General features: G+C 41.1%; 1 protein-coding gene and 1 non-coding gene across 3 annotated transcripts in view; both read right to left on the bottom strand.

Annotated features, from left to right (window-relative positions):
* Positions 1-24,062, bottom strand: part of Cdk14 (cyclin dependent kinase 14) — a 557,511-nt gene that overhangs the window by 164,003 nt on the left and 369,446 nt on the right. The gene's annotated exons all lie outside the window — the stretch shown is intronic.
* Positions 18,443-18,570, bottom strand: LOC127679524 (small Cajal body-specific RNA 4). The gene has a single exon (XR_007976825.1). It is a non-coding gene; the product is annotated as a small Cajal body-specific RNA 4 (non-coding RNA).

Here is a 24,062-nt window from a genome sequence, read left to right as displayed (position 1 = left end):
TCGTCATCATCATCATCATCATCACCACCACCACCACCACCACCATAGTTACCACCATGTCCCAGACTGCTGCTGAACTCATTATATATCTGAGGATGGCCTTAAGCTTCCAATCCTCTCTCTATATTTCAAGTACTGATCTTATCACTACATTTGTTTTGTGCAATGCTGGAATCAAACCTAGAACTGAGAGTATGCTAAGCAAAGACTCTCCCAACTGAGCTATATCCAGCTTCCTTAAGAAACACATTCCATTCACAGAAAATAGGTTAGGAACAGCACATATTTCACAGCACTGCAAGACAATGAAATAAAGCATAACACTTTGCCTTGAACAGTTTTAGCTGCCAGGAATAGTAACTATAAAAGCTAGCTAATTTGTCCCCTACATACTATCTTTTCTCTTTAGAGAGCGTAGGTCCTTGCGATTATTTAGCAATTCCGAGAAGTCTAGTTTCTGAATTATATTGTAAAAATATTCAGAAACTAATTGCTTCTGTGGAACTACCTTATAATCACGTCAAGAGTACTATTGTTCTCATCTTGCTAAGAGTAGAAGGTATCACTTTGAAAGAATGTCATTGAATGATTATATATCTTGTCAAGCTCATCAACTTATATAAAGAATACCATCACCTTTATCCCTAGCAAAAATATAAAACAAAACAACTACACATTTTTTGGCATTAGAACATATAAAATGAATTTGCGAAACAGTAAGGTATTTAGTATGAAAAATGGCAAATCACACACACTGATAAATAAAAACTTTGCTGTGTGCACCATATTCTACTCTACAATAACATGGTGCTCTGGTGTAAAAAAAAAAAAAAAATCATGGGCATGGTGACCTTAATAGCATTAGGAAATCAATAGAAGCCAAAGTTTATGTACTCCCAACACAAACTAGCTGTTAGGATTTTTTATTTTGAGGAACTTGGTGGTTTTGTTCAATGAAAAATGCACAGTTCAAGCTTAAAATATTGATGCCCCTAAGAGGTCCTATACCGCATCAGTCGGAGGCAGACCACGGTGTAAGGCTCTAGAGGCTGAGGGGGAATCCAGAGCCTCAATCAAGCACAAATCATTCTTCTCCAGATGCATACCTCAGTCCAGACAGAGCAGACAAGCCTTTTGAAACACACAAGGAAACACACTAAAGCAGATTCCTTCTGGCCATTCGATTTTCATGCATACTGAGTAGAACTGTAAAAATGTCCCTCATAAAGAACACTAGCACACACCTGTGTGTACTCTAAGTCTGTGTCCATATGTGAGTTTCCATGAATTTCAGTGCCATTTCTGCGTATCTGTAAATGAAAGGATTGCAACATGTTTGTCTCTGGAGGAGAGGCATGTCATTGGGATGTTTGGAGTAAAAGACACGTAATTCCCAAATGCCCACTCTGTAGTTCTTGAGTTTATTAAAAACATGTAAGGCATATTTTTAAACTCACTAAAAGTATGTAAGTGCATAAAGTAGAAAATGCACTCAGGATATCTGGCAGTATTTACAGACATTGTTGATAGCCATGTCTTGGATTTAGAGGAGATGGTGCTACTGGCAAGTAGAAACCAGAAATCTGGGCTTTTGCCAAACATATTGCATGCATGCATGAAACAACCCCACAACAAGGAGTGAGCCAGCTTCAAAGGGCAAAATCACTGCTGTTTAGAAACTTCTAAATGATGGGCCTCTGTGGCTAGGACAACACAAACAACTGCCAAGGCTGCCTCACGGCTCTTGTCAGAGCATATCATTCACTGGGACAGAAGTAGAAGCAATCCTGCAGACGGTATCCTGTCATTGGTTTCCAGCACACTCCAGAAGGAAGAGCTGTCAACAGTCGCTCTCTGCAGGGGCAGCAGGGACAGCAAGTACTGGGCTCTGTGTTGCTGCAACTGTCTCAGTCAGAAGTCTCAGCCAGATGACCACGAGGACCTCTCTCATGAACCTTCACAGGTAGTAAAGCTCATTCAGGGGTGGGACAGCCCCAGTTATCCATGTTTAAAAACGATAAAAGCCACTCACACTTTCACAGCTCAGACACAGAACTGGCACCCGTGACCAACCGATGACATAATAAGCCAGTGTGTCTTCCAGAATTCAGGCCTCAGTTAGGAGGGTATAATAACCAAAGGAGAACACAATCTGAAAAAGCTACGTTTGATGGAATGCTGTAGATCTGAAGCAGGCACTCGAAAAGATATTCCTCCCAGATATCAAACCAGAAAGCACTTAAGGAGGAAGTATTGAGAATAGCATGGAAGAGAAATGGGCCTTGCTTGCCTGACGTAGACTCTTGGGAGGCTCATGCCAAGAAGTCCCCATCTTGCTCCATTGCTCTTTCTTTTCTAAGTCAGTTTTCCATATTTGTTCATTTTGTACCACAATGTACAATAAAAAAAATCCTATGAGTTCTGAGGTTTAAGTGATCTTTAAAATCATGTAACAGAGTCATTACATTGCTAGATAATAAAATAGACAGCATACACGGATTTCTGATACCAAGGAGTTTCCAAAGTGTTTCACTTAATCTAATCCGTTAATACTCAAACTACCCTGTGAGGTTGACAACACGATTATCAACTCCATTTTACTAAGGAGAGAATTGGGACCGAACACAAAGAGATTAAATACTATGTGTGGCAATCAGATCCTAAAGCCACAAATGAGTCATACCCTTGTGTAGGGCTCTCTCTACACAGAGGTTGAAACTCTAATGCCATCCAGTCCATAGTATATGACAACGGCAGTGGAATGGAGTTACCTCCTATATGGCTTTAGCATAATAGAACTTAATAAACTGGAGGTGGTGTTTCTACTGCTGACTGGTAGTGATAGCTTATAGGAGCCAATAACAGCCTGAAAAGGAAGGGAGGAAGGAAGGGAGGAAGGAAAGAAGGAAGAAGAGGGAGAAAGAAGGGGAGGGGAGGGAGAAAGGAAGAAGGAGAGAGAGGGGGGGAAAGGAGAGGAAGAGGTGGGGACTTGAATGTTTTGGCTGTAAGGATTTAAGATACAACCACCACATTAGACAGGAAGAGAAAGCCAATCTCCAGAAAGAAATACAATTAGCCAACCCACAGACTCTAATCTTGGAAGATTCCAATGCCAGGGCCTAGTCTATATTTCTTTAAGATACTTCATCTCTGGTAAATTTGTATGTGGTAATAGAAGTGTTAAAGGTATATCCAACAGGTCCAAGATCATAAAGGAACTAAATGGAAACATACGTGTTTGAATCCCAATGGTCAGTTTTTAGGTCCTGGGATCCCCTCAACCCTAAGTAAAAACTCATTTACAACCTCAGCAGCAGAGAAAAAAGTGAATTATTTTGCTTGGCCTATTTACTTCTTCACTTACTTTTTAATTTCTATTACACATTCGTTCATGTAAGGGCACATATACACATTATTCATCCATTCTTTATCTCTCTGCCTGAGACCCACATGAACAAAGAACTCTGTCTTGTTTACTATGCTACTGTCATCAGGTAAGCAAACAGTCTGTCCTCAGACAAGTTGTTGTCTTCTTTTTCTCTCTCACTTTGACAAAATACTCTGATAAAAATAACCTAAGGGAGAAAGAATTTATTCTGGATCACGGTTAAAGTCCACCATGGCAAGGATGACAAGGTAACGAGACCTTGAAGCAAGCGGTCACATCACATTCACAAGCAGGAGGCAGGAAGTTATGAATGAATACATGCTGCAAAGAACTGTGTCTTCATTCACTAAGTCCAGGATCTCAGTGCAACACACAGCGGATCAATTAATATAATCAAGATTATCCCCTACAGGCATTCTCAGAGGTCTAGGTGATTCCATGGTGTGTAAATTTGAAAAGACAAACCATCACAGTATTTAAAAGCAATGTGGCATGTATGAGATGGAATTAAGTAATCACTGAAAAGCTGAGGCTTGGTGGATGTTCCAAATCTCCTGACAATCAGTGGAGTGGGAAAGCCAGATGTGGCCAGTTGTATTATTTATATTGAAGATGCACATTCTCTTCACCATTTTCCATAACAGGATGTCAGGCATATGCGTATACATTCCTGTAATGGTAATTTCATTTACTCGGCCAATGGAATGCGTCTGGAAGTGAGAGGGTCAGTACATGCAGTGACTGAGGAAGCATCACGTTCCCATTCACATTTGTTGCTGTTGGGCCACGGTGAGAGAAGAATGGCTTAACCAGCCTGCTGGCTTGAGAGGGATGAAAATGGGGAGTTAACCTACAGTTAACCAGCAAGCTTGGATTAGCCGACCTCAATCAGTGCATGAACACTGGTACAAGAACAATTGCTTTGAGCAATTTGAATTGAGTTCTGCAGCAGGCAGCTAACACATTATCATAGAGTAGGATGAGTTCTCTGGGCTTCTAGTTCATCAGAGGCCTATTAACATGAAATTTCATTGCACAGATATATTGGGGAGGAACGTTTCAAATAGTATAGGCAGGTATAAATGGTGCCTTGATAGTCCTTTTGTGTACAATAAGATGCTTTGCAACTACTAGGTTAAAAGCAGCTTTTAGGATAGAATATTGCAAAACTCATGGTTTTGATAAAATAACAAAGCCAATGCATAAATATCCACTTCTGAAATTAAGGCAACACACACACACACACACACACACACACACACACACACACACACAAACTGTGTTATATAAGATTAAAGGGAGAATTCAAGTGTGAGTTGGAGCCAAGAGTTCAGCACAAAGGAGCCCAAGCCAATGGAGAGCAGACAATGGCTAATCATCTGCTTTCAAGATCTGAAAAGGCTAAGAAGGTTTTGGATTTCTGCAGCCTGGAGTTTCTAACTACTTGAAAATAGGGTATTATTGTCCATAATTCAGCCAAAATTGAAAAATAGATCAAAGTCAGATCTATTTAGTGTAATTTTCCCTGGGTAAAGAGGCAACAGGAGTGTTAAAGCTAAATGCTATAGACATGAAAGACCCATGAAGCTATGAGCTGGATAGAGTTGTCCATACACAGAAGCAGCCAGGCTCAGCAGGCTGTGGAGATGCTGAAAATGAAAGCCAGCTCTGCACGGAGGCTGCTACTTCTGCCTGTAACAACCAACAAATCATTCTTGTTTGCTGGTGTTTACTGGAGTCTCTGCCTCCACCTGGCCCCCAATCCTGCGAAACTCTGTATTTCTTTAATCATCATGAAGATGCTGATCAACTACATACAAGATACGATCTAAATGTTTATGTTCCTCAAGTCCTTTCATTTGTTACCGTTTTATATATTGAATCCTATCCACCAAAGCTAATGTACTACGAAATGGAGGTTTGGGGATGTGGTTCAGTTATAAAGATTACACCATGGTAAGTAAGATTAATATCCTTGTAAGCAGCTAAAGAGACCAGGGTTCTTCCATCCACTATGTGAGGATCCAGGACAAAGACATCTTCTTTGAGGAAGACAGGCACTAAATATGCCAGAGCCTTGATTTTGGGCTTGGTGGCCTCTGGGATGATGAGAAACAAATTTCTAGTATTCATACTATTTACTTGACAATATTTTGTTGCGGCAACCCTGACGGGCAGACCAAGATGGTACTCTTCTGTTATCAACATATAAAGTTCAAAAAGTACTGTACATGACAAATAGCTATTAAACTGCAGAGACTGAAACAGACCCCAAGGCCTTGGAGAAGAGCACGCTGATAGCTTCTTTTCAGGTTCTTTTTGCTTTCTTAGTGTTGAAGATTTCAATTTTATTCAGTTTTTCTCTGTTCCCCATTAGTTCCATAGGTTATACAATACATTTTATCAGAAATACCAGTGCCTCCATATTTCTTTTAGAAAGCATGGCCATATTTGTCTGCTGCTTGCCAGCACAGTCTCTGGTTGATGCAAAGCTAATCTAATTTGATTCCACCCAAGCCCTGGGGTGGCATGAAGCTGGTTAACAACACCATCCTTCAGTTATGGAAATAACCTGGAAGACTGGTGTGTATTTTCACCCTGGTGGCCCCGTAATTCAATGTGCCTTATCTCTGTGTACAAGTGCAGCTACTCACAGAACAAGAGTGGTGATCTAATGCACTGGTATGGGTCCTTGCTATCAGAACTCTATGCATAGTGAACTCCTCTGGAAACTCTGACAGGCTTCCATTGTAAAGCACTGTCCATTTGCCCTGCCACTATCAGGCAAAATACCTGTTCTGAAGAGACCAGCAATAGCTCTACAAAACTACATTTAGGGAGAATTAGGTAGCATTCCACCCCCTGGTGAGCCAATACTGACTAAGGGATCCTTGTTTTTAAAGATCTCTGAAAAGTCTTTAGGGAGAGTATCACGAGAGCAAAAGAATAATTTAAAGAGCAGAAAACTTTTCAATCAGAAGTGTTTTCATTGGCACAGGCTCAGCTACAGGAGGGAAGTGGCAGGAAACTCTCCATACATTGTGTCCATCTGCTCAATCCCCTCCCCATGTCTACAAAAGGCAGAGAAAGCCAGCTTGTATTTAGCTTTTTTTTTTTTTTTTGTATTTTACATATCTTAAAACTCTTTCCATACTGCAGAAAACAGTAGGAAACTGCCATAGGTCAGTTTCTTTTGAAAAGTGGAATCTGTCTGAATAAGAAGTATTTACTTCAGAGAAAATAGACCTATGTCCTTAAACCATTTCTGCTCATTACAGACGGATACCAGCAGAGGAAGTGGAGAAAAGAAACCTCACTGGAAACCCAAGAACAAACAAGGAGCCTCCTGGGAGTGCCAGTCCTTGATGTAGTGGTTTTCTTCCTTATTTCCTGTTTGTCTTTTGTGAATAGGCGTGGTAGGTACACAGAAGCCTGGGTGACTTTAAGGGAGATATCCTGCTTCTCTGAAGCACTAGTGCATGTGATGTTGCTTTAACAGTGATTTGCTTAGTTATGCTTGAAAGTTCAATCAATAGAGGGGAGAAAAAAGTGACTCCAATCTCCCCTATTCCTCCAGAAGAGCCCAGTTTCTAAAACTTGAAGGCTCTCTGTAGATAAGGACTATGAAAGGCACATGGCATAGGTGGCCACTTTGGCTTTGCCACAGAAAGACTCAAAGAAGAAGATACCTTATTCAAGTTTCAGATCACCCTTGAAGTCAACTTCTGAGACAAATTTCAAATCTCTTCCAGGTACTCACGAGTAAGAATGGTAGCTCCAAAGGGTCTGCTGGGGAGGAGGAAGAAAAGGCCAAAAAGTGTGTCTGGCTCTCAAAAGAGGTTGAAGGGCAAGGTGAGACCCTAAGCAGACATCAGGCAATTAAGAGAACAGTCTACAAGGTAGTAAAAAATAAATGGAAACGCTTATCTAATCGACCTCATTGCTTAGGAAAGTGGGAAGATTTTCATCGATTCTACCACGCATGTTCGGAACAGTCAGCCTTTAAGTTCAGGCAACACCAAATTAAGTCAGCTGGTCTTGAAAGGCTGCTGGAAACTCCATTTAAGGGAAGGCAAGTATGAAGAGTGATTGGTAGAAATAGAATGGAGCATTACGTTTCTGCTGGCAGAGGAAGCATGCAAGTTATCAAATCAAAATATCCTCCCATCAAAATTCGCAAGGTACAAATCTTGAACCTACAGACATTATTCTGCAGTGGCTACAGATCCTAGGGTACACTCCTCATGAGCAGTTATCTGCAGCTCCATATGAGGTGACAACATCATGCAGAGTGACAACAGCAGGGCAGGATATACATTGTTTACTTTAGGTCAACAACTAATTCCTAGAAACCCAGTGTTCCACGTGAGGATGCGGAGAGCCCACTCCCTATGACATTAAATGGAAACCATTTTGGTATGTCCCATTGATTTTCTGAACGTATTTCAAACATACCTTTGTTAATATATAAATCACCTGCTGTCATTTAAAAATGTATCTTGAAACCAAAAAAGTGTCCTGTGGAGTTCAGATACTTTTAATCTACCTGTAAATACCGAACTGAGTCTGACCTATATTCTGTGAAGCAGTTCTGAAAGAGTCGTGCTATATTAGGAAAGAGTAACCTGCTAGAGGTGAATGTTGCAGGTGGTACACGTGACCACTGTGTGCAATACTTGGCCCAGATGGCAAATGGGATGAAGACAACCTGTGTGAATTGCCAGAAAGAGCAATTACTTTGCTTAGAGAGCCTGCTGAGGCTGCAGTCCCTACAGCAGTGGGTATATAAAGAACATGAACGGTGTTTTCTGGGCGGCGGCGGCGGCAGCAGCGGCAGCAGTGGCTGCTCCAGCTGAAGGGCCATCAGCAGTGGAACCAAGGCGTCACAGGGACCAGTTAAGCCCTGCGCCCACGACCACTGACCTTCGCTGACCAGCCGGACAGCAAGCAGCTGCAGTTGTGCGGCGCCTTTCCTGCACGGAGGCCACTTCAGAACTCGGCCTCCCACCAGTCAGGAGAGGAGGATCCATCTTGGTTCCGTACTCCAGGAATCGGACAGACTGAGGTACACAAACATAATCCGAGGCCAACACCGCGGTGGTCTGAGCCCGACGGGCGTTGGCCTGCACCCAGGCCCTGGGCGGGTCGGGGGGCCATGGGGTGCCAACCCAACCAGGAGGTTTTTTGCCCAGGCCTGCGAGCGCGCCGCCGCCATTTTGCCTGCAGGACGACAGAGAGCTCAGGCGGGCAGACCTGTAACAGGCATAGCCTAAGGCTAACAAAGCGGGGGTCCAGGCCCCAAAAGGCACAGGACTGACCCCAAGAACTGGGCGGCTTGGTGGGCCATCTGTGAGTCAACCCGCCCAGGTGATTGTTAGCAAAGCAGACTCTCCCGGCGCTTTCAGGGAGCGCGGGCGCACACGCCCGCCATCCTAGTCACCTGGCAAACCCAATTAACAGTCAAAGCCGTAGGGGAACTTTGCTCTGACCTTGGCCTCCCAGGCTTTTGCCTGGACTCAGGGACTGGGCGGCCAGGCTAACCTTGTGTGTGCGACAGCCCGGTTGGCAGATCGGCTGCCCAGCGGAGTGAGCGGAACTCAGGGGAGGTCACAGTAGCATACACCGTCGGCACTCCCTGGGAGTGCACACGGGCTCCATCTGCTCCACAGACACAATCTGGGGCAAGGCCTCAGGCAGAAGCCCTTAGCTCTACTCTCTCCGCTTCCGGATCCAGATCAGTCTGGGCGGCAGCATTACATCTCCAAGTCCTGCAAGTGGCTAGCTGGGCTTCCGGGCGGCCAGCTGGGAGAAGTCAGTGTGCTCCAGTGAATCCAGCGGGCCCCAGCGGGAGCCTTCGGGTGCCTGCTTTGGGATCTGAACAGCCTGGGCAGCAGCACACTGTCTACAAGCAGTGCAGGAGGTAAGCTGTGCACCAGAGGCCAACTGGGAAGGGGCAGCTTGCACTGGTGAGTCCAGCACTGACAAGATAAACTAACACCAGTGAGATCTAGATGGCAAAAGGCAAACGCAGGAACGTCACTAACAGAAATCAAGGCAATATGGCAACATCTGAACCCAATTCTCCTCTACCAACATGTCCTGGATACCCCATCACACCAGTAAAACAAGATTTGGATTTAAAATCACTGGTCATGATGCTGGTACAGGAACACATGAAGGTCATACATAAAGAAATTCAGGATACAATGGATCAAAAGGTAGAAGCCCTTGCAAGGGAAACACAAAAATCATTGAAAGAAATCCAGGAGAATACAAAAGCCAACAAGGAGGAAATGCAAAAAACACTTAAAGAAATACAGGAGAACTTTGCTCAACAGGCTGAGGTCATGAAAGACGAAACACAAAAATCTCTTAAAGAAATACAGGAGAACTTTGGTCAACAGGCTGAGCTCATGAAAGAGAAAACACAAAAATCTCTTAAAGAATTACAGGAAAACACAAACATGCAAGTGAAGGAGCTAAGCAAAACCATCCAGGATCTAAAATCAGAAGTAGAAACAACTAAGAAAACTCAAAGGGAGACAACTTTGGAGATAGAAAGCCTTGGGAAGAAATCAGGGGACAGAGATACAAATATCAACAACAGAATACAAGAGATAGAAGAAAGAATCTCAGATGCTGAAGATTCCATAGAAACCATGGACTCAACAGTTAAAGAAAATGCAAAATGCAAAAAGCTTGTAACCCAAAATATCCAGGAAATCCAGGACACAATGAGAAGACCAAACCTAAGGATTATAGGCATAGAGGAGAGTGAAGATTTACAACTTAAAGGGCCAGCAAATATCTTCAATAAAATTATGGAAGAAAACTTCCCTAACCTAAAGAGAGAGATGCCCATGAATATACAAGAAGCCTACAGAACTCCAAACAGACTGGACCAGAACAGAAATACTTCCCGTCACATAATAATCAAAACACCAAATGTTCTAAACAAAGAAAGAATACTAAAGGCAGTAAGAGAAAAAGGCCAAGTAACATATAAAGGAAGACCTATCAGAATCACAGCAGACTTTTCACCTGAGACTATGAAGGCTAGAAGGTCCTGGGCAGATCTCATGCAGACTCTAAGAGAACACAAATGCCAACCAAAACTACTATATCCAGCAAAACTCTCAATCACCATAGATGGAGAAACTAAGATATTTCATGACAAAACCAAGTTTACCCAATATCTATCCACAAACCCGGCCCTAAAAAGGATAATAGGAGGACAACACCAATACAAGGAGGGAAACTTCACCCTGGAAAAAGCAAGATAGTAACCTTTCATCAAACCCAAAAGAAGTTAAGCATTCAAATTTAAAAAATAACGTCAAAAATGATAGGAAGTAACAATCACTATTCCTTAATATCTCTTAACATCAATGGACTTAATGCCCCAATAAAAAGACACAGACTAACTGAATGGATACGTAAACAGGACCCTACATTTTGCTGCTTACAGGAAACACACCTCAGGGTCAAAGACAAACACTACCTTAGAGTAAAAGGCTGGAAGACAATTTTACAAGCAAATGGTCTCAGGAAACAAGCTGGAGTAGCCATTTTAATATCAGATAAAATTGACTTTCAACCCAAAGTCATCAAAAGAGACCCTGAGGGACACTTCTTGCTGGTCAAAGGAAAAATACAAAAAGAAGAACTGACAATCCTGAACATCTATGCCCCAAATGTAAGGGCACCCTCTTTTGTAAAAGAAACTTTATTAAAACTAAAAGCACACATTGCACCTAACACAATAATTGTGGGTGACTTCAACACTGCACTTTCCTCAATGGACCGATCAGGAAAACAGAAACTAAACAGGGACACAATGAAACTAATTGAAGCTTTGGACCAATTAGATTTAACAGATATATATAGAACATTCTATCCTAAAACAAAAGAATATACCTTTTTCTCAGCACCTCATGGTACCTTCTCCAAAATCGACCATATAATTGGTCACAAGACAGACCTCAACAAATATAAGAAGATCGAACTAATCCCATGCCTCCTATCTGATCACTATGGAGTAAAAGTGGTCTTCAATAGCAACAGAAACAACAGAAAGCCCACATACACGTGGAAACTGAACAATACTCTACTCAATGATACCTTGGTCAAGGAAGAAATAAAGAAAGAAATTAAAGACTTTTTAGAACACAATGAAAATGAAAACACAACATACCCAAATCTATGGGACACAATGAAAGCAGTGCTAAGAGGAAAACTCATAGCCCTGAGTGCCTCCAAAAAGAAAATGGAGAGAGCATACATTACCAGCTTAATGACACACCTGAAAGCCCTGGAACAAAAAGAAGCTATTTCGCCCAGGAGGAGTAGAAGGCAGGAAATCATCAAACTCAGGGCCGAAATCAATCAAGTAGAAACAAAGAGAACCATACAAAAAATCAACAATACCAGGAGCTGGTTCTTTGAGAAAATCAACAAGATAGATAAACCCTTAGCCAGAATGACCAAAGGGCACAGAGAAAGTATCCAAATTAACAAACTTAGAAATGAAAAGGGAGATATAACAACAGAAACTGAGGAAATCCAAAAAATCATCAGATCCTACTACAAGAGCCTATACTCAACACAACTGGAGAATCTGGAGGAAATGGACAATTTCCTTGACAGATACCAAATACCAAAATTAAATCAGGACCAACTAGACCATCTAAACAGTCCCATAATGCCTAAAGAAATAGAAGGAGTCATAGAAAGTCTTCCAACCAAAAAAAGCACAGGACCAGATGGCTTCAGTGCAGAATTCTACCAGACCTTCAAAGAAGAGTTAACACCAATACTCTTCAAACTATTCCACAAAATAGAAACAGAAGGAACACTACCCAATTCCTTCTACGAAGCCACAATTACGCTGATACCAAAGCCACACAAAGATCCAACAAAGAAAGAGAACTTCAGACCAATTTCCCTTATGAACATCGATGCAAAAATACTCAATAAAATTCTTGCCAACCGAATCCAAGAACACATCAAAACGATCATCCACCATGATCAAGTAGGCTTTATCCCAGGAATGCAGGGTTGGTTCAATATACGGAAATCCATCAATACAATCCACTACATAAACAAACTCAAAGAACAAAACCACATGGTCATTTCATTGGATGCTGAAAAAGCATTTGACAAAATTCAGCATCCCTTCATGCTTAAAGTCTTGGAGAGAACAGGAATTCAAGGCCCATACCTAAACATAGTAAAAGCAATATACAGCAAACCGGTAGCCAGCATCAAACTAAATGGAGAGAAACTTGAAGCAATCCCACTGAAATCAGGGACCAGACAAGGCTGCCCCCTTTCTCCTTTTCAATATTGTACTTGAGGTACTAGCTCGGGCAATTCGACAACATAAGGAGGTCAAAGGGATACAAATTGGAAAGGAAGAAGTCAAACTATCATTATTTGCAGACGACATGATCGTCTACCTAAGTGACCCAAAGAACTCCACTAGAGAGCTCCTACAGCTGATAAACAACTTCAGCAAAGTGGCAGGTTATAAAGTCAACTCAAGCAAATCAGTGGCCTTCATATACTCAAAGGATAAGCAGGCTGAGAAAGAAATTAGGGAAATGACCCCCTTCACAATAGCCACAAACAGTATAAAGTATCTTGGGGTGACTCTTACCAAACATGTGAAAGATCTGTATGACAAGAACTTCAAGACTCTGAAGAAGGAAATGGAAGAAGACCTCAAAAAATGGGAAAACCTCCCATGCTCATGGATCGGCAGAATCAATATAGTTAAAATGGCCATTTTGCCTAAAGCACTATACAGATTCAATGCAATACCCATCAAAATCCCAACTCAATTCTTCACAGAGCTAGAAAGAGCAATTATCAAATTCATCTGGAACAACAAAAAACCCAGGATAGCTAAAACTATTCTCAGCAACAAAAGGAAATCTGGGGGAATCAGTATCCCTGACCTCAAGCAATACTACAGAGCAATAGTGTTAAAAACTGCATGGTATTGGTACAGTGACAGACAGGAGGATCAATGGAACAGGATTGAAGATCCAGAAATGAACCCACACACCTATGGCCACTTGATCCTCGACAAAGAGGCTGAAAACATCCAATGGAAAAAAGATAGCCTTTTCAACAAATGGTGCTGGTTCAACTGGAGGTCAGCATGCAGAAGAATGCGAATTGATCCATCCTTGTCTCCTTGTACTAAGCTCAAATCCAAATGGATCAAGGACCTCCACATAAAGCCAGACACTCTGAAGCTAATAGAAAAAAAACTGGGGAAGACCCTTGAGGACATCGGTACAGGGAGAAAGTTTCTGAACAGAACACCAATAGCGTATGCTCTAAGAGCAAGAATTGACAAATGGGACCTCATAAAATTACAAAGTTTCTGTAAGGCAAAGGACACCATCAAGAGGACAAATCGGCAACCAACAAATTGGGAAAAGATATTCACCAATCCTACATCAGATAGAGGGCTAATATCCAATATATATAAAGAACTCAAGAAGTTAGACTCCAGAAAACCAAACAACCCTATTAAAAAATGGGGTACAGAGTTAAACAAAGAATTCTCACCTGAAGAACTTCGGATGGCGGAGAAGCATCTTAAAAAATGCTCAACTTCATTAGTCATTAGGGAAATGCAAATCAAAACAACCCTAAGATTTCATCTTACACCAGTCAGAATGGCTAAGATTAAAAATTCAGGAGACAGCAGGTGTTGGAGAGGGTGTGGAGAAAGAGGAACACTCCTCCACTGCTGGTGGGGTTGCAAATTGGTACAACCACTCTGGAAATCAGTCTGGCGGTTCCTCCGAAAACTGGGCACCTTACTTCCAGAAGATCCTGCTATACCACTCCTGGGCATATACCCAGAAGACTCCCCACCATGTAATAAGGATACATGTTCTACTATGTTCATAGCAGCCCTATTTGTAATTGCCAGATGCTGGAAAGAACCCAGGTATCCCTCAACAGAAGAGTGGATGCAAAAAATGTGGTATATCTACACAATGGAGTACTATTCAGCCATTAGAAACAATGAATTCATGAAATTCTTAGGCAAATGGATGGAGCTAGAGAATATCATACTAAGTGAGGTAACCCAGACTCAAAAGGTGAATCATGGTATGCACTCACTAATAAGTGGATATTAACCTAGAAAACTGGAATACCCAAAACATAATCCACACATCAAATGAGGTACAAGAAGAAAGGAGGAGTGGCCCCTGGTTCTGGAAAGACTCAGTGAAACAGTATTCAGCAAAACCAGAACGGGGAAGTGGGAAGGGGTGGGTGGGAGGACAGGGGAAGAGAAGGGGGCTTGCGGGACTTTCGGGGAGTGGGGGGGCTAGAAAAGGGGAAATCATTTGAAATGTAAATAAATTATATCGAATAATAAAAAAAAAAGAAAAAGAAAAAAAAAAAAAAGAACATGAACAAAACAGAGAAAATAGGGAGTACCTCGAGGAGGGGGTCAGGGCTCAATAAAAGGAAAAAATTAGGGAGATTTCATGAAAAACACTGGGTAAGTGAGATCTAGTCAAAGAGACTGAACTGTCAGGACTTCCTCTAAAGCTAAAGGCTACAAGAGGAAGCAGTAGACACTAGGAAAGTCAGAGATCATATTATACACAATTTGCAAGGACATGGTCTCAGGAGAGACAAGGACTAAGTATATGAATGAGAAATGAGTGACAACAGCCAGCACGGTTGCAAACCTAATTTTAAGAAATAAAGGTTTCCATATGGATAAGCAACTAATCATAGACTTTGAGAATGGAGACGGCTTGAGCCGTCGTCCCAGATAACCAGGCGTCTTGCAAATGGCTGGTTTATATAGCTAGGCAGATGGTCAGTCAGGCTCTGGAAGCTGAGATGCTCCCCACATCCAGGTTCCTCACCCATTCTAGGCATATACTATGAGCTATATCTCCAATCACACTGCACAGCGAATAGAAATACAGACAGCGACTACTGGAGCTGAATAGCAATTAACGTCTGCTAAGGCTGTTTCAAATATTACCTTGTTCATTTCTTACACATTTGCCCTGGTGGCAACATATGGTTTCCTAATGAGAATAGGGGGTGCAATTTTTATCGACATATACTGAAGGAAAAATATGGGCTTGACCATTACTTTCAAGATGATCCCATGCTTTGACTGATACATATACAGACATTCGCATACAGCATTCTCGATTTCTGTTCTAGATGTTTCAAATTTTCCTGTCCATAAAGTACTGCATTACAAAAGAGGAAATCCCTAAAATATAAACTAATTCGGAAATGCAAGAGGGAAAAAATGATGGGTGGTTTAATGCCAGTAAAAGCAAATTTATTTTGCTGTTAAATTCTGTCTCCTTACTCCTAGCCATAATGGGAAGAGAAGGAAAATAGGAACTGCAGTTCTAACATACGTCCTCAAAGAAAGAAACATCATCATTGGGCTATTAATACAAACTGAAGGTGAAGTCTGGTGACAGAGACAACAGAAGGAGACAAATTACCATCCAGTGTGATGTCTTAAGTCTCTAATACCTTAGCAACTCCCAAAAATGCCATCAGCTTTAACACTCAAATTTGGGTGCAGTACTTTCGACACATCTGTAATTATAACGGATAATAAAATGAGGTCACCTACTCTGTAGTTCAATTTTCTCATTCTGAACATCTTTTTACTAGTCACAGATCCATGCCGGATGGCAAGAATCTCCTGTATTCTCTCCTGTGCCAGGCTAATAAACCACTTTAGACTCTGTCTTAATTACCTGTTACCTCACATAATCCTGTTACATAAAGTTTGTGATTATAACAGACATTGAGATTCTCTGAACTCATAATCTTTTATTATTAGTTTTTTTTTTAAAAAAAAAAAAACCAAAAAAACCCAAAACTTCAAGATGAATTTAGGGGACAAAGAAAAAAAAACGCCATGAGAATAGTGATTCTCTGCGTGGTCAACAGTAAGATCTCTTCATTTCTTTAGTTAATTAATTCACTAGGTATTCACTTTACATCCCAATTGCAGCTGCCCCTCCTCTCAGTCTCCCCCCATACAGCCCTTCCTCCTTTCTACCCCCTTTTCTCCTCTGAGAAGGGGAGGAAGCCCTGGGTTTCAACCCACCCTTGAACCTCAGGAAATTGCAGGATTACACAGCCTTTCTCACTGAGGCCAGACAAGGCAGCCCAGTTAGGGGAACAGGATCCACAGGCTAACAGGGGAAAGATCCCTTCTTAATGGCACCTGTGAAATACCCTAGAAACTCCGGTTTCCATCTAGATAACTTAAGTTATTTTCAATGCCAAAGTGACACTTTGAAAGAACAGGGACAAAACTCTATGATTCACAGGGCATTGCTTTTAATTGCAAGGAGGGTCTTGCTTGACTCAGTATTAGCAGAGTTCATCTAGTCTAGCTCAGTGGTTCTCAATTTGTGGGCCACACGACCCTTTCACAGGAGTTGCTTTACACAGCACAGATATTTACATTATGATTCATAACAGTAGTTAACCTCCAGTTATGAAGTATCAATGAAAATAATGTTATGCGTGGGGTCACCACAACCTGAGGAACTGTAGTAGGGGGTCACAGCATTAGGAAGGCTGAGGACCACTCATCTCCATGCTTCTTGGGTCCTGTTTGCCAAAGTTCCAAAGCAAGGCCAAAAAGATAAAAATTTTAAACATTATTTGAACTTGTCCTAAATTAGCTGAAAATGATCTGGGTGGGGAGGTGAGGTTAAAAATAAGCAGAATATAATAAAACAGAACCCATGACCCATGCAACTGTATAAAGAATATCGGGAATGTGTGACAATTAACTGTGACTGTCAGCTAAAAAACAACCATGGAAGCAGTGAAGCAAACTAAGCCCAGTATTTGTGATGGCACAACTGGTGTCTTGGGTAGAGGGTGGTGAGCTTTTACAGGCTCCAATGGTCCTCGCCCTCCAGACTCCCTTTTCTCTCTGCTTGGTTCTAGCTATGTCCCTTGGATAGACTTTGTTTTCCCATGCATGCCATTGTAACAGTTGTGATTTCCTGGAGAGGTATCCCCTCTCTCCAGGGGTGGTGGTATAAGATTGAAACAAAGTACAGTCCTTCTTAAAGAGGGCAGGCTAGGCATTCCAAATCAGCCCAGGTTACCTTGTCTCTTCTGTGTTGTTTTGTTTCAAGGGCTAATCAGATTGTGGGGGCTCTTATGTAACCAACACATTAGTCCTTTGATGGATTTATAGTATGATGAGATGATGTCATTCCTGATGGGGCAGCAGTGAGACACAAGCTACAGGAAGCAGATTTTAGGGGCTGTATCAGTGGTTCTTTCCTATGGGGCTGTATCAGTGGTTCTTTCCTATGGGGCTGTATCAGTGGTTCTTTCCGTATCTCTTTGCTCTTTAATTCCTGTCCATGTAGGATGTAGAGAACAGCCTCTGTCATACACACCCCTGTCAGCCTGATGTTCTATTCCTAGTGCACAGAACCAAAAAGTATGGATTAAAGCCTCTGACATAATGAGCCAAAAGAAACCCTTCTCATCTTAACTTGTTTCTGTCAGGTGTTTAGCCGCAATGATGCAAAATAACTGATTAAGCATTCAAAGATGAAAGAAAATACAACCTGTAGGAAGAGAAAATTGAATTGAATCAATCATACTGATCCAAGAAAAGACTAAAATATAAATAATAGTAACAAAATAAAGAATGTTTGTTTGTAAAAAGAAAACTATTACAGGCATCCCATAGTTTGAAAAGCTGAAAGAAATGTTATATTAAGCAGAGAACAGATTTCCTCTAAACTTCTAGAAATGAAACCTATGATCTAAGAGGCAAATAATATGCTGGTTGAAACTACTGTTGAATTAGGCACTGGAGAAGAAAAGTACTAGTAGCTGAAGACACAGGGCTAGATATACATTGATAGGCAGATCAAAAATGTGCAGAGGCAAAACAGAAAGGAAAATAAAGTGTGGGTGACTTGTGGGACAATCAGTGAAATCAAAGGACCCATAGTCATGCAACTTAAAATTTCATTTTTCTTTTTTTTAAACTGTTGGGTAGTACAGTGAGCCCTGTGGTTTTCTTCCGCAAGGGCTGCTCTCTCCACCCCTTTGTCTAGGAGGAGTGTATCAGCAAAGTCTTGCTTCATCAGACTCAGCCTTCTTGATCCTCCAGTTAAATTTCTGATCTGGAGAAACAGTGTGGGGATGCGAGCCGGGTGGGAATCCATGGCCTACAGGTCTTCGAACTTCATAACAACTATGGACAACCAAGACACTGAGGGAATATGGAGCATGAAAATCTGATGGAAAACATAAGTCAACATGCTACAAGTAAAATCACTAACAAGAGCACATTTTAAAGGCAGCCAGAGAAGAGAGGCAAAATCTATACTGTAATTACAATGGTGAGTGACCATGTGGTTCTGGGAATCAAACCCAGGTCCTCTGCAATAGCAGCAAATATTTTTAACCATTATGCCATCTCTTAAGCCCCACAAAATCTTTTTAAAAGGCTATAGTAATAAGTGTAGTTTAGAAAGGCTAGAGTATATAATATGAACACACAAAAAATTCATATTTTAACATGCTCTCACTAGAAAGTTATTAACCTTTTCTTTTACTTTCATGTGTGTAGGGTTTTGCCTGCTTGTGTGTTGTGGATTAGGTTTATTGCTTATATTATGTTAATTGGGTTCCCAAATTACATGGGAATTTGCACATTTGCATGTAAGACTCCAAGAGTCCCTGCCTCTAGTTGTCTCAAGCTGCCCATGGCCAAAGGTTGGGCAGTGAGACAGGGGAGGGACTTTAGATTTCCTGGGCAATGGAACCCAGGGAAAAGGAAGGATTTTTTTTAGAATCTCCATGCAAAGGAAGCAGGAGAAGAAAGCATACACCATGTAAAAGCCAGGGAAGAGCAGCCACAGCGGCCCCTGCCCTGTTTGGGTCTCAGGTAACCAAGGCGGCAAACATATTTAGGTAAGTAATAATGCAGGGGGGATCAGAGGGGAGGTGCTAGCAAAGAGGAAGCCATGGAGTGGCCTAGACACTGAGCTGCTTTAGAGCATATTAAAAATAAGGCTGTGTGTGTGTGTGTGTGTGTGTGTGTGTGTGTGTGTGTTTCATTTGACAATCCACAACACTGTGGCAGTGGTGAGGAGACACAGCTGCCAGCAGGGAGTTTAGAGCAGATTAACTACTATTACCGGTTCACCGGTGCATCTGTTTACAATGGACACGCAGTGCTGGACAAGGCAAGGAGAGAGAGTGAGAGCCCCTGAGACTACCATTACAGAGGGTTGAGAACTGCTATGCAGTCACTGGGACTTGAATTTAGGTCCTCTGGAAGAGCAACCAGGGTCTTAATTCCTAAGCCGTTTCTCCAGGCCCCAGAAAGGTGAGATTTGAATATACAATAATATAAATATTTGTACGTGTCTGGAGTGGAACATGCCACAGTGCATATGTGGAGGTCAAGAAAAGCAACTTGCAAGAGTCAGTTTGTCCTTCAATTATGTGGGTTCATAGGGTTGAACAGCCCCTGAGCCATCCCAGTGGCCCTCAGCCAAAAAATGTAATTATATAAATATATATTTAAATTTAAATATGTATTTACAAAATATATTTATCAAATGTATTATATATAAATATATGTTTTATGGTTAAATACAAAAATATGTTTACATGAGGTTCTAGAAGAGGCCAGAAGAGGGAGGCAGATCCCCTGGGACTAGTGTTATAGATGGTCGTGAGCTGCTGAGTAGGCACTGGGAATTTGATGATTAATTAAAATAATTAAATATAAATGTATTTTATATTTTATATTAAAATAAATTATAAAATAAAATTTAAAATTAAATAATCTAATTAAAAATAAATGAATTAGAATATAAAATGATGTATAAAATATAAAGATATTTTAAAGATATTGAAAAATATACTTTATTTTTATTTATTTTGTATATACATATATACATAATTTTCTAAATACATACATACATACATATATATATATATATATATATATACACACATACATACATATTTACCAAGTTTGACCTTCAAAGGTAGCTATTAAGCAAATGTAAAGACTATAAAGGCTGTTTTAAAGCTTTTTATCCATTGCAGTTCTCTAGCCAGAGCACATAGAGACTCAAAACCCAATGATTAGAAAGCAAATATCCAATAAAAATGAGACAAAATATCTGAACAGAAACTTAAGTAAAGAAGACATATTGTTGACAAACATAGGCACAGAAATTTTATAACTATAGTCATTAGGAAAATGCAAATGAAAGTCACTATTAGACACAAGTGCCTGCTTACTAAAATTAGAGATGTAACAGCTGTCACCCTCAAATTCTTTGGACAGCCCGGTAGATTGTAACTCTCTCTCTTTCACTGCTGATGGCCAGGAAGACTGTAACTTTTTCTCATTGCTGATGGCCAGAAAGACTATAACTCCTTCACACTGCTGATGGCCAGGTAGACTGTAATTGTAACTCTCTTTCACTGCTGATGGCCAGGCACACTGTAACTCTCATGCACTGCTGATGGCCAGGTACACTGCAACTCTCTCACACTGTTTTATGGTCTGCTAGACTGTAACTCTTACCACTAATGGCCAATATGACTAACTATCCTCACACACTGCTGCTGGCTAAGTAGACTATCTATTCTACATGGCTTATGGAAATATAAAAAGAATAACAACTTTAGAGATTAGACAGTCAGGACTTTTAAAGTTGTCTTTACTTATTTATGTGTGCGTGTGTATGTGCCAAACTACACATATGGAATTCAAAAGACAACTTAAAAGAGTTTGTGTTTCACATATACCATGGGATTCCTGCAAGAACCTTTATCTACTGAACAATCTTTCCAGGCTAGGATCTTTAACAGGCAAGATCGGAGGCTCTACCATATGATCTAGCATATTTTTATTCAAAGAAAAGTAGATAGGTTCATATAAATTATTTTGCAAAGACATTTGACTATTAATATCAGTTTGATTTGTAATAGCTAGAAACAAATATCTACCAGTGTGTAAATGTTTAGAAAATGTGGTATATATCCACAAAATAAAAAATAAATACTAATAAGAGTTGAAACAAAATGAATGTCAGAATAATTAGATCCTATGAAAGAGCCAGAATCCCTCTACGAGAGAACATGTGGGTTGTATTTCTCCATGATTTAGAATATGTAAATTAATTTCTAGTGACAACAGGCTGCCTGGAGTAAGGGGAAAGAAGGAATGGGGTGTAAACTTAAATGGATTCTTGTAAGCTTCAGGGAATTCACTAGTCTGCTTCTCACAAGTCAAATGGACTTAAGTGTTATCAATGAACTTATCTTGTGTTTCCCTCCCTACCTGCCTATTCCTGAGGGTGTGATCTATTTCCCTTTCTGGTCCTCCACTCCTCCTCCAACTCTGATTATGGGCCTAGGAGTTTCAAATGTACACTCAAGAAAATGTTTTCCTTCCTAAACTTTATCTTCTGCCCCTAGCATCCAGTTTTTCTCTCAGAATCGCCATCTAGGACAACACCAAAACAGTAATCCACAGGTGCCTCAGCCCAGCCTCACAGACTGCTTCAACTGTGCTTGCACACCGCCCCCACACCCCCAGATGGTCCCACAGCCTGGACAGCAGTAAAACAATAGCTCTTCCCAGACTGGGCCAACATTCCAGCTTTCTGCCCACACCCCAAAACCCACACATGGATGCCAGCAGGAGGTAGTCACAGATGAGTACCTTGACCCTTATTACCCCTATTCATTTATTATCAACAAAAGGCTGGGATGTTTGATTTCAGACCCTGGGCAAGGATCTGAGGTGCATATTTTACACATCAAAGCAGACCTGGCCTCCAAGTTCTCCCAGCCTCATTCCTCAGTCCCTACTTGGCTACCCTGCCTCCTATCCTGAACTGCCCTGGGCTGCCCTTCTCCCAGAGGCTCTTCCCTATATAATCCAGATATTTTGGTCTCTCTCTCTCTCTCTCTCTCTCTCTCTCTCTCTCTCTCTCTCTCTCTGTCTCTTTATGTCTCTCTGTCTCTTTCTCTGTCTCTCTTTGTCTCTCTCTGTCTCTCTTCTTTCTCTGCACTTGGGCCCTTTCTTTCTATCCCCATGAAATTTGGGGAGGTTAAATATAGTCTTGAATATCAGCACAGTTTTCTTGGACACACACAGACACACACAGACACAGACACACACACACACACACACACACACACACACACCATCTTGAATAACAGGGATGGATATATATATATCACATATATAGCCATTGAGACAGGCTTACTCCATGACAAGCTACACCATTTAATTTACAATTGACAATTATACTTCAATGAAGCAATTAAAATTTGCAAAAAAGCCGGGTGGTGGTGGCACATGCCTTTAATCCCAGCACTTGGGAGGCAGAGGCAGGTGGATTTCTGAGTTCGAGGCCAGCCTGGTCTACAGAGTGAGTTCCAGGACAGCCAGGGCTACACAGAGAAATCCTGTCTTGAAAAACCAAAACCAAAACCAAAACCAAAAAACAAAAACAAACAAAAAAAACCAAAAAAAAATTGCAAAAGAAAAATTTGCAAAAAAAAAAGTCACAGCTTTAAAATGGAGATGTTAGTGTACATTAACTTTGCATGCTTGTTAAAGAAATGTTTCATACACTCTAGTAAACTGAATGTCCTCCCTGTTTTACCTATAAAATATTCAAGTCCTCTATGAAATTAGTATCCAGGAAGGAGAAAACAAATCAAAAACTAATAACAGAAGGGGCTTTTATATTTGCAAATCGTCTCTGTTCATTATGGCACAATCTAATACACATAACCTTTGCTTTTAGGGGAGACATTGTCAAGTAGGTATCTCAGAGACAGAATGCATCTGTAAAGGAAGGAAGAAGGGTGGGAGAGAGGGAGAGAGTGGGGGAGGGGAGCAAGCAAGATTGCTAACAGATACCTAAGAAACAAACACTAAAGTCACTGCAGGCTGAATTCAGGTGGCCTTTTCCCAGACTCAGCTCCAGAGCAGGAGCTGCTGTGAGGCGAGGCTGTGTCCACTTCCCTCACCTGCCTATGTTATTCTCACCCTCGATTATTCTGAGAATCCCACTCTCACACAAGTCTCACAATTTCAGGTCCTTGGCTGGCTACACCTCTAGTCAACAGAGCTCTGTAAAGTGTTAGATTACAACCTTCTGAGAAAAAAGACCTCCATTAGTGGCTAATGTTACAAAGTCGCAGTGTTTTGGCCTTCTCCTAGCCTTTCCCTTGTCCCCTGTGCTCTGTGAGGCTATGCTGTCCCTAGAATGAGTACTCACATAGCTACTGACAGGACATCTGAAGAAGTGCAGGTCCGTTCTGAGGAAAAGACCCCATCCATCACTCCCAGACTGTAAGGCTGAAACCATTACGTGGGGTGTCTAACAAAATTAACTGTTTGAAATAAACAAATCAGAATGTAAAATTGTATTTGTGAAAAGATATCAACCACAGATGACAGATGGCTAAAAATTAGGAAAAAAAAACCCACATGTAAAAATGAAAATAAAGAAGTTGTCAGGAGTTTTATTTTTTCCTCTCCTGTTCTCCCTGACTATCTTTATCTGGGCTATATTGTCTTTATAGAATAAAAAAAAAAGGGATTATTGACAGG

Source organism: Apodemus sylvaticus, chromosome 2, assembly GCF_947179515.1.
Source record: "Apodemus sylvaticus chromosome 2, mApoSyl1.1, whole genome shotgun sequence".
In the NCBI taxonomy this organism is placed as follows: domain Eukaryota; kingdom Metazoa; phylum Chordata; class Mammalia; order Rodentia; family Muridae; genus Apodemus; species Apodemus sylvaticus.
The sequence above is the reverse complement of the archived record's forward strand: the minus strand, read 5'-3'. Positions and strand labels throughout refer to the sequence as shown.